A 12,576-nucleotide genomic window follows, 5' to 3' on the forward strand; every position below is an offset into this window, starting at 1 on the left:
GCCATGCACAAAAGTCTATATGCACACAAATGTCACACTGAATGAACATTACACCAATAGACCTCCTTAAGGATAGAATGCTCAAAATTTTGTAGCACCCCTACAGAGAAAGAGCATCTTGCTCCCTATATTTACTCATTTAGGGCCAATTTATGTCACCGGTAGAATCAAAAAGTAAAGTTTGGCCTGGATTGTACCACCTGAAGCAACAGCTGAGTGCTGCATGCTTCAGTCCTGCTCTGCAAATGCAAACAACTCAAAAACTATCTGTGTATTGGGGAGAAGGGTTCAGAATGGCAACTCACTGTGTGGATTACGTTATTGTCTCCATGACAATTGTAGGTGGGGGGTACTGTACGCAGTGGGGTGAAGAAAATTGGCTGTTCCATGCGGTGAGCCACTACATACAAACATCTCATCATGGAGGGAGAAATGGCTTCCATATTATAGCTCTTACTTTCATCAAATGCAGGTAAGCTTCCATTTGGTACTGTGGCATAACAATGTTAGTAGTGGCCCATCTTCAAGATCTGGCAGCCACTGCCATAGCAGCCAAGACCACAGTTCACCAGCCACCTTTCTCCACATACCCCAGCCCTGCGGCCACCTCCTCACCTCACCAGTCACCTCTAGGACAGCTCGCCTGCTGCAACTCTTCCCACCTCCACCTCCATTGCAGCTCCTAAGCCTCCAGGAACTGCAATAGTTCACTATAGTTTTACCTGTTGCTGAGCACCATAAAGACATCACAGTCTGTCGCCAAGCCATGACATCTTTATAACGTGCAGTGGCCAAGCAAACTGTAGTGAGCTGTTGTGGCCCCTGGAGGCTTTGGAGCTGCAGTGGTGGTGGCAACTTGGGGGAGCAGATGCAAAGCAACAGGTGAGCAGAGGTTCAGGGGAGAGGCAGTGGACAAGAGGCCCCTGGTGGTGGATGGCCCATGTTCATGGAATATGGCCACTCAGCTATAGTTCTAACCCAGTAGCATGCATTCAGCATGTTTGCTCAGCCTCTTGGTAGTGTTTAGTAACACACAGGTTGAGGCTATGAAGCAAATAGCTGCTCACAGCCTACTGAGTGATGCTATTGGGACCTGCTCTGGTTTCCCTGGTTTCAAGACACAGTCAGTGCATATGGTGCAGGAAATTCACGTCAGCTGATAGAAGGGCTGAGTTAGAATACTATGGAGCTCTTCTCATGATCAGTGAGAAAAGCTCCAGGGCTATCTGTAGGGAAGGTGGGTGTAACCTACCTTCCCCACAGATGATCTCTCCTACTCTGGGCAGGTGGATCCCCTGCCCAGATGAGTGGCGGCTCCCTCTGAGGATCTGGGGGTCAGGGTGCCAGGACACACCACTGCACATTGCTCCATACCCCACCCCAGAGCTCCAACAATGCACCATGTGAGTGTGCGGTGCATTATTGGGACCCCCTCTCCCCCGAGTGTGACAGCCACGGCTGACACATGATTACAAAAATGAAGTTAAGGGAATGCTTGCTCCCCCTGAACCTTATTTAGAAGGGAGCCTACTTAGCTGAGTTTGCTGCCATATAGCCTCTGAGATTGCCCATGCAAAACCAGGCTGGGCTCCCTTAGCCCGGTTTTGCATGCACATGTGAATAGCCTCTATGAGTTATCTTCAGGGCACCGTTTTAGGCTTCAGTGAAGGCAAAGAGAGTTCAAGGGAGGGGAAATTCACAACAAGGTTTAAAGGTCTGTTCATCAAATATATAGTCAAGATTAGATTGGATCCAATAGGATTCCAAGAAGCCTTGGAAGGGTTTAGAGTTGCTTCTGCTAGTGATTCTGTCGATGCTCTGGTGCAAACATGGAATAATGAACTCACTAGAGCAGTAGACACAATTGCTCCTAAGCATCCTTTCCGACCTTCAAAGTCAGCCCCATAGAATTCAGTAGAAGTAAGGGAGCTGAAGGGGCGAGGTAGACTACTAGAGCACAAGTGGTCACAATACAGGTCACAATACAGAGCACTTTTGAAGATCTATGCTCTGGCAGTGCGGGCGGCAAATAACTGGTTTATTTCTGCCCGCATTGCTTCTACAAATTCATGTCCAGCTGAGTTGTCTAGGGTCATGAGGAGCGAGTATGTGCCCCCTCCCCCTTGAATTTGAACTTGGAACCATCAGTCATTGGCTACAACATCTTCAATTACTTCTCCAAAAACTTCTCCAAAATGAGGAGTATGGTGGAAAAAAAGCTGAGGGGGGAAATGAGGAGAGTCACTTCGCTCCAGAGTGCATGGAGTTTACTCAAAACCACAATACTAGAAGCCCATTTAGATTGTATACCCAAAAGGAGGGAAAGTACCACTAAGTCCAGGAGGATGCCAGCATGGCTAATGGGTACTGTCAAGGAAGCCATAAAAGGAAAGAAGACTTCCTTCCTTCCGGAAGGCCTGCCCAAACAAAGAACAAAAAGGAACACAAACTCTGGCAAAAAAAAAAATGCAAGGTGACAATAAGGGAGGCAAAAAGAGAGTTTGAGGAACATTTAGCCAAAAGTATCAAGGGGAATAACAAAAACTTCTTTAAGTACATCAGAAGCAGGAAACCTGCCAGGGAGGCGGTTGGGCCATTAGACAATGAGGGAGTGAAAGGGATTATTAAGGAGGATATGGAGGTTGCAGAGAAACTGAATGAGTTCTTTGCATCTGTCTTCACGGCAGAGGATACTGAGCATATACCTGTTCCTGAACCAGGCTTTTTAGGGATGGAGGCTAGAGAGCTGAGTCAGATAAAAGTGACAAGGGATGATGTTCTAAACTGTCTGGAAAAACTGAAAGCTAACAAATCACCAGGGCCGGATGGCATCCATCCAAGAGTCCTCAAAGAACTCAAATGTGAAATTGCCGACCTTCTTGCTAAAATATTTAACTTATCCCTGAAATCGGGCTCTGTACCAGAGGACTGGAGAGTGGCAAATGTAACACCGATTTTCAAAAAGGGATCCAGGGGAGATCCGGGAAATTACAGGCCAGTTAGCCTAACATCCGTTCCAGGCAAATTGATGGAAAGCATCCTCAAGGATAAAATTGTAAAGCACCTAGAAGAACAGGCCCTGCTCGGAGTGAGCCATCATGGCTTCCGCAAAGGTAAATCTTGCCTCACAAACCTTTTGGACTTCTTTGAGAGTGTCAACAAGTGTGTGGATCAAGGTGATCCAGTTGACATAGTCTACCTGGACTTCCAAAAAGCTTTTGACAAAGTTCCTCATCAAAGGCTCCTGAGGAAACTTAGCTGTCATGGGATAAAGGGACAAGTACATGTGTGGATTGCTAACTGGTTGAAAGACAGGAAACAGAGGGTAGGTATAAATGGAAAGTTTTCACAATGGAGGGAAGTAAGAAGTGGGGTCCCCCAGGGATCTGTACTGGGACCGGTGCTTTTTAATGTATTCATAAATGATCTAGAAGCAGGGGTAAGCAGCGACGTGGCCAAATTTGCAGATGATACCAAACTCTTCCGGGTAGTGAAATCTCAAACGGATTGTGAGCAGCTCCAAAAGGATCTCTCCAACCTGGGGGAGTGGGCGACAAAATAGCAAATGCAGTTCAATGTTAGCAAGTGTAAAGTGATGCACATTGGGACAAAAAACCCCAACTTCAAGTATATGCTGATGGGATCCGAGCTGTCGGTGACGGACCAGGAGAGGGATCTTGGGGTTGTGGTTGACAGCTCGTTGAAAGTGTCGACTCAATGTGCGGCAGCTGTGAAAAAGGCCAATTCCATGCTAGGGATCATTAGGAAGGGGATTGAAAATAAAATGGCTAACATTATAATGCCCTTATACAAAACTATGGTGTGACCACACTTGGAGTACTGCGTACAGTTCTGGTCACCACATCTTAAAAAGGACATTGTTGAACTGGAGAAGGTACAGAAAAGGGCAACCAAGATGATCAGGGGACTAGAGCACCTTTCCTATGAGGCAAGACTACAACATCTGGGGCTTTTTAGTTTAGAAAAAAGACAACTGTGGGGAGACATGATAGAGGTCTATAAAATCATGCATGGTGTGGAGAAAGTGGAGAGAGAGAGATTCTTTTCCCTCTCACACAACACTAGAACCAGGGGTCACTCCATGAAATTGATTGCCAGAAGGTCTAGGACCAACAAACGGAAGTACTTTTTCACACAACGCATGATCCACTTGTGGAACGCTCTGCCTCAGGAGGTGGTGACAGCCAACAACCTGGATGGCTTTAAGAGGGGTTTGGATGACTTCATGGAGCAGAGGTCTATCAATGGCTACTAGTCGGAGAGCTGTAGGCCACCTCCTGCGTCAAGGGCAGGGTGCCTCTGAGTACCAGTTGCAGGGGAGTAATGGCAGGTGAGAGGGCATGCCCTCAACTCCTGACTGTAGGCTCCCAATGGCATCTGGTGGGCCACTGTGCGAAACAGGATGCTGGACTAGATGGGCCTTGGGCCTGATCCAGCAGGGCTGTTCTTGTGTTCTTATGTTCTTACCTTTTTGCAGATAAAATCTTTCATATTCAGGCTGAACTGGATTCCACATTAACTGCAAAACATGGCCCCATTTGTGAGATGCTTCAGCCACCGCTGGGTTCCCAGCCAAGCTGAGAACATGACTCTCTGCCTATTGAGGCAGTGAAAGGCACTCCCAGCCAGGCTGGAAACCCAGAGCTGGCTGAAGTGCCTTGCGAACGGGACTGAACAGTTCCATTTCCACATATGAACCATGCTTCCTGCGTCTGACATCAGATGCAGGGGGCATGTCTAGGTTGGATGGGGCATCTCCACAAGGAGTGGCAGCTGGATTCTTTGGACCCCCCTGCAAAATGGTGGCTCTGCCTCTGGTTCCATTCCTACCTCTCTGGGAGATTCCAGATGGTGTCACTTGACAGGGGCATAGCTAGGGGAGAAGGGGCCTGTGTTCATCCCTCTCTCTGGCGGCCCCCCAGAATGCAAGAGATAATGAAGAAAATAGGGATGTATGGAGCTGGAGGGCCCTCAGGAGCTGGGGGCCCGTGTTCTTTGAACCCTTTCACTCAATTATAGCTACGCCCCTGCTTGGAGACTGCTGCTCTGCAAAGCAAGAACTAAAGTATGGAATTCCACAAGGCTCCATACTGTCTCCATGCTCTTTAACATCTACATGAAACTGATAGGAGAGGTAATCAGGAGGTTTGGTGCAGGGTGTTATCAATATGCTGATGACACCCAGATCTATTTCTCCATATCAGCCTCATCAGGAAATGGCATAACTTCCCTAAATGCCTGCTTGGAGGTGGTAATAGGCTGGGTAACAAACTGAAGGGGTAACAAACTGAAGCTTTTAACTGAAATTAATGTTAAACTGTTTATTTTGTTTTTAATTTGAGAGATTGTTTTTACTGTATTTTGTGAAACTGACTGTTTTTACTCTGTTTTATATTGTGTTTTAAATTTTGTGCACTGCCTAGAGATGTACATATCAGGCAGAATAAAAATATGATTAAATAAATAAATAAATAAATAAATAAGTTGCAAATAACATTTGTTGTGGTTTCTTCTCCTCCTTCTCCTTCTCCTTCATACTTCCCAATAAGCAGAACTATGTTACTGTAAGAAGTAACAAAAAAATTCTGAAACATGGGTGGAGATAATTGTCTGCCTGCCTTCCCTTCATGGTTTCTCTTGATTATCTTCCATCTGGACAAAACTAGTAATTTTTTTAAAAAAATACATTAATCCAACAAGATCTATCTATGCAGATAATATATGTTGCAACATACATTTTACAAACTGCATACAATAAGTTGCAAAGCAACAAATTGCTCTTGGTTGCAACTTTCCTCTCTTTAATTCTGCTTTAATGTTACTCTGTTGTATCTGTGGATTATGTGGCATAGTAGTTAAGAAAGACAGTTGAATTAGGGCTAGAGATATATAAATTGAAATCTCTACCTCCATTGAGCTTATCTTGGCCTAGTCACACACTCTCAGCCTATATTGCTTCACAGGGTTTAGGAATGTACACAAAATGCGATTTGGAAACTGAATAGTGGCACATCCTTTTAAACTGGAGGAATCACACATCCTTTACCACGGACAGAGGTGTAATGATAGGGGGGGCAGGGGGGCACGTGCCCCGGGCGCCATCTTTTTGGGTCACGTGGGGGGCGCCACCATGACCCCCGCCGATCCAAAATTTTTAAAAAATAAAATAAAATAATTTCAATACAAAGTTATCTGGCTCAGCAGCGTCGGTGCCCCCTCCCCCATGAGCGCCAGTGGTCCCTCCCGTGCCCGAGCCCCCCCCCCCCACTGCTTTGCTGGCCTGGCTGCTGGCTGGCTTGGTGGGTGGCGGGCGCCGCGCCGGGCGCCTTTCATGCATTGTTGCTCACTGCTGCTGCATGCACGCGCGACTCGGCCGGCGTGCTGAGTTGCGCTGCGCATGTGTGCAGGTGCGTCCATCCCAGCTCGGTTTGCCCACGTGGTGGGCTGGTGGCGCGGTCGCGGAGGAGGAAAGCGTCGTTGCTGGGGCTGCTGCAGCAGGCACAGGCAGGACGAGGAGGACACACACGCCCCTTGCTCTCTTGCCCCCGCTTGTCCCCTCTCTTACCCAGGCTTGCAGCAGCCAGGCTGCGAAGCACCATCCCCAGGGCCCAGGCTCCCATCACAGCACGTCCAGACCGCCGGCTCCCTGAGACACGGCGGCGGCGTGGCCTCGAGCGACTCTGCGGGAGCTTAACCCGGTCGCTGCACAAAACGCCCTCTGAGCCTGCTTGATCTTCGCGACTTTGCCGGCGTTAGCAGGACCGGAATCCTCCGCCTCTCTGCGCCACTTGTGTCTTGTGGGCACGATCAGGGAGGTGGAAGAGGGAAGGGAGAGGAGTTCAGTTGGCAGTGGTCTCCCCAAGAATCGGCATCAACCTCAGAGGTGACTATTGAAAGGAATCCTGGCGATTTTAGCGGCTTACTATTGTGGTAAATAATGTTTGGGTGGGGGATAGTGTGAGTGAAAAAATCGGATCCCCAAGAATCCCTTTGGTCAGTGCTGGCAACCCTAACCTGGGCACTGGCTTTTCATTACAGACATTTTGCTAAGTGGACAGAGGTGAGCAGATCAGTATATGTTTATGGGGAATTTTTTTTAAAGGTCCTAAGGAATATATGGTTCTCTGAGTTAGAAATATTTTATTTCCTCTGCGAATGCTTGAATTTGTTTTTGGTGAATTCTAAATAGCCTCTATATTTAACCCCAAAATGTATATATGTATTTCTGTCTTCAAGGATTATGTTATATGGTTGGTTTTTAAATCCTGTGGTAGTCTCTGAATGTGTGGTGTGCACCTTCATGTTGTGTATGGTGTGTATACATATTGATGGAAGCATGTATTTAATCTTAGATTTACAAACCCACATTTAGCCATGGAAGTTTTATTTACAAGTTGTGTTAAACACTGGAGTAAACAAATTGTTTTGCAGTTTTTATTTTTCTCTAAACTCAACAATAACAGCCATTATTGCTAGCTTGATGAACTGGGAATACTAATAAAATTATATCTGCTTTAATGGAATTACAATTAGTACATGGATTAAAAAGGATAGCATGAGGTGGACCAGAATGGGTAAAAAATTGTCAATTTGGAGTTCAATTAGACATTTCTTTTTAAAAAAGAGATACGCAAATGCAGAATTACTAATGGGCTTTACTAATGGGAATTACTAATGGTGAGGAAAAACCTAAGTATAATGTAGTGTGTATCATCATTGCATCATAATTCTGTTGTTTGAGATACAGGCCAACTCCACAGGGCTGTTGCTTGTGAGGAAAAACCTAAGTATAATGTAGTGTGTATCATCATTGCATCATAATTCTGTTGTTTGAGATACAGGCCAACTCCACAGGGTTGTTGATTGTGAGGAATAACCTAAGTATAATGTAGTATGTTGGGGGCGGTGGCGGGGGGGGCACAGTGTGGGGGCGCCATTTCAGTGCTTGCCTCGGGCGCTATTTTCCCTAGTTACACCTCTGAACACGGATGGCCATGTGCGTGCCGGTGTCTTCAAAGAGGCACTAAAACTATTTAGGGTCATCCATACTGTCCTCCATGAATTTGTCTAAGCCCTATCCAAGCCAATAGCCATCACCACATCCTGTGGTAGAGAATTCCATAGAATAATCGTGCACTATGTGAAAAAGCACTTTCTCTTGTTGGTCCTAAATTTCCTAATCTTCAGTTTCATGGGATAGTCCCTGAATCTAGTGTTGTGAGAGAGGAAGAACATTTTCTCTCTGCCAACTCTCTCTACTCCATGCATAATTTTATATGCTTTGATCATGTCTCCCTGTAGTCATCTCTTTTCCAAACTAAAGAGCCCCAGATGCTGTAGCCTTGCCTAATAAGGAAGGTGCTCCAGGCCCCTGATCATATTGGTTGCTCTCTTTTTTCCAGTTCTACAATATCCTTCATAAGAGACGGTGACCAGAACTGTAAACAATAATCCAAATGTGGTCGCTAGGGGTGTGCAAACTGGTCTGATGTCGAACGGCTCAGGGCCAGACCAAAGCATCCCCTGTTCGATCTGGCCTGGGACCGAATCCAAACCACCCCCCGACTGTTCAGGGGGGGGGGTCATAGTTTTTAAAAAATGTTTAAAACCCATTTTTTACCACCCTTCTGAGGACAGTCCTCAAGGTGGCGAGGGGGTCTGAGGAGGTGTGTGTGTCCCCCCCCCCACTGGCCTCTGTTATCACTCCCTCTGGCCAGTTCGGCGGGTTCTTCGGCCCATTCGGGCCTCTGCAGCTCGGTGTGATGGCCATTTTGGATGCCACTGTGCATGCACAAACGGCCTCTGTGAGGCCTGGCATGACCCAGGGCCCATGCCATGCCTCGCAGAGGCCATTTGCACATGCACGGCGGTGTCCAAAATGGCCACTGTGCCGAGCTACAGACCCCAAACAGGCCAAAGAACTGGCCGAAGGGGATAATGGAGGCCAGCGGGGGGAGGGGGGACCTCTGTAGACACCCTCCTGCCTCAGGGACCGTCCCTAAAAGGGAGTGTGGTAAAAAAAATTAACATTTAAAAAAAATTGTGACCCCGCCAGACTGGACCAAACCAGGGAGTGTTCAAAGGGGTGCCAGAATTGGCCTTTCTCATCACTGCCATGCACTGTCAACACTTTCAACAAGCTGTCAACCATGACCCCAAGATCTCTCTCCTGGTCAGTCACTGACAGCTCAGATCCCATCAGTGTATATATGAAGTTGGGGGGGGGGGTTTGCCCCAGTATGCATCACTTTACACTTGCTTACATTGCATTTGCCATTTGTTGCCCACTCACCCAGTTTTAAAAGATCCTTTTGGTGCTCCACACAATCTGTTTTGGATTTCACTACCCTAAATAATTTAATGTCATATGCAAATGTGGTCACTTCACTGCTTACCCCAACTTCTAGATCATTTATGAAGACGTTAAAGAGCACTGGTCCCAGTACATATCCCTGCAGAACCCCACTTCTTACTTCCCTCCATTGTGAAAACTATCCATTTATTCCTACCTTGCACCCTGGCCTTCAACTAGTTACTGATCCACACACGAACCTGTCCCCTTATACCATGACTGTGTCTGCTAAGTTTACACAAGAGCCTTTGGTGGGGAACTTTTTGAAAGTCCAAGTAAATTATATCAACCGGATCACCTTTATCCACATGCCTGTGACACTCTCAAAGAACTCCAAAAGGTTAGTGAGGCAAGACTTGCCCTTGCAGAAGCCATGCTGGTTCTCCTTCAGCAAGGCCTGTTCAATTTCACATTTGAGTTCCTTCAGAACTCTTTGGTGGATGCCATCTGGCCCTGGCAATTTGTCAATTTATAGTTTCTCTCAAGACAGTTTAGAACATCCTCTCTCATCACCTCAAATTGGCCCAGTTCTTTAGCCTCCAGCCTGAGAAGTTCAGATCCAGAGAGTGTATATGCACAGGCGAAACTAGCGTGGGGCGGCTAGGGCACATGCCCTAGGTGACACGGGGGGGCGCCAGTGCCATGCTGCCCCTATTCCCTCCCCAATTTGCAGATTTTTTTAAAATTGAAAATTGTTTTTTTACCTATAGCTCCTTTGGGGGGCTTCCTAAAGGCTACCAGGGGGTCTGCAAAGGTTTCCCCTCCCCGCACGGGCCTCTTAGATCACTGCTACAGCCTGTCCCGGGCTGATTTTCAGGCCCGGTTGGGCCTACAAAGATCAGTGCGGTGGCCATTTTGGAGGTTGCCGCACATGCTCAAAAGGTCTCTGTGAGGCCTGGCAAGGCATAGGACCTCACAGGGACCATTTAAGAATGTGCAGTGGCCATTTTTTACAGGCCATTTTTTACAAATAAAATAAAAGGTTGCTGAAAACAAAAATGGCCACCACACATGCTCAAATGGCCTCTGCAAGACCCAAGTTTAGATTTTTCCCTGATCTAGGGAGTCAGAAGAATGCAAAGTTGTTGGCAAGGGACCCGAGCATTTAAAAAACAGATATAAATGGCACGAAAGTAAGTGGACAAAACATCCCTTTAAAAGGCAATGTTGGTTTAATACCTTGTAAGCTGGCAAAACTGAAGGGTGTGGGGTGGGGAGAGGCAAAGAATAAAATGGAAATAGTCACTCGGATGCTGTTTAATTCTCTATACAGAGCTCTGTCTTCATCTGCATATTTGTCAAGCAATGTGATTATAAGGTTTGTGAGATTTCAAACTTGGAAAGTGCCTGCCTTTAACTTGTGTGGTGCTTAAAAAACAAACCTGCTGTTAAGAATTCATACCCAGAAATGTTGCATTTGCAATGTATTGCCATCCCTGTGTTGTGCAGCCTTACCATACTGAGAAATGGCTTGTCTTTTGAAATAAGTAGTTAACGTGCTGCAAATTATTCCCTTCAATTTAGCTGAGTTGTACTTGGGTTTTTATTGCCTGTGCATCCCAAGCAGATTTGCTCAAGTTTCCTTGCCTTCTAAAAAAGTTATATTTTAGAATGTCTTAAAAAAAAAAAAATCAATGCAACTCCCTTTTTTACTTTGAACCAGTGTGGCCAGAACCTAAGGGGTATACTCATGAGTCAAATGGGCCATAACCCAAAATTTAGCTTTTAAAAAGCCAAATCTGGCAACAGAGCTTTTAACACAATTGTTTTTAAAAGACACTTTGAGTAGTCATGCTGTGATTCTGAGTGACTAGTGCATTTGATAAACTAGACATAAAGTTTACTGTCCAGTCTGCCTGTTGCCTGCCTCTCTATTGAACAAGGGAGGTGTAGCTTATCCAAGGCACCATATTTGTGTGCCTATGGTTCATTTATGGCAGAACTCACTTTTGAAAGGGTTGTAATGCTATGAAGGTGGCTGGTGTCCTTCATCCAATATACATTATCACAGGCCATATGCTCTTATAACCTTAGTATCTGTCACAGTGACAGATAGGAAATGGAATATGTGTGCAATAGAATTGGGCTTTTTGTTTTGTTTTTACCTTTAGACCCAGGAACTTGAGGGGATGGGGCAGGGGCAACCTTTTACCAAACCTTTGCAGTGTGGCAGAGACAGAAAATTGATGATGGTAGTGCAAGGTAGATTATTGTTATAAACACTCTCTCTCTCTCTCTCTCTCTCTCTCTCTCTCTCTCACACACACACACACACACACACACACACAATTTTTCAGATTCGAATATCACACTGTTTTGCTGTTCTGTGGCAAGTTGCAACTTCCACCTTCTTCCTGATCAGGCTGCTGGATCCAAGCCTATTGTAAGCTGCTGGATAATTTCAGATTGTTTGGGGCCCCTAGGATTTCCCATTGCAACCATCTCCCTTTAAGGCAAAGGCTGTTTGGACAGAAAACCCATCCCTGGATTTCTTGGAGGCAGCAACCTGTAGTGAGGTATGCTGAGGTGGCAGAGCATTTGCTAAAGAGAGCTTTCACTGCTTAGCTCTCTGGAGGCATGCCCAGCACATGGATGTGCTGCATTTCCTTGGGAAGCTGACTGGCACATATGTGCCACATGCGTGGGTGTGTGTGGGTGTATGCATGTGTGTGTTGCTTACAACCTGTTTCTCCTGAACGTGTCTGAACTTGTATTTTTGAGCTGATATTATGGTAAAGTTATCTGAAAGATGGGTGTCAGATGTTTGGACAGGGGCACAATTTCAGTGTTTGCCCTAGGCACTATTTTCCCTAGATATGCCTCTGGGTATAGAGTCATTATCCTCAGCTGTGAAGACAAACAAATATCTCATTCAGCTTCTCTGAAATCCCCTTATCCTCCCTAATTATCCTTTTCACACCCTCATCATCTAAGGGTGTGAAAATATTCCACCTCCCTGGCAGGTTTTCAGCTGCTGATATATTTAAAGAAGCTCCCCCTTGACACTTCTAGCTATATGCTCCTCAAACTCTCTTTTTGTATCCCTTATTGACTCCTTGCATTTCTTTTGTCAGGGTGAAACCATGTTAAAACCCAAAGTAAAGTATTACTTCTCAACTTTTACAAAAACCAGTCTTAAATGACTCAAAAACCAGTGACTTCAGACATCAGCGGCTACCCAGCTGTTCTATTGTTCTGGTGTA

Source organism: Hemicordylus capensis, chromosome 5, assembly GCF_027244095.1.
Source record: "Hemicordylus capensis ecotype Gifberg chromosome 5, rHemCap1.1.pri, whole genome shotgun sequence".
NCBI classification, from domain to species: Eukaryota; Metazoa; Chordata; class Lepidosauria; order Squamata; family Cordylidae; genus Hemicordylus; species Hemicordylus capensis.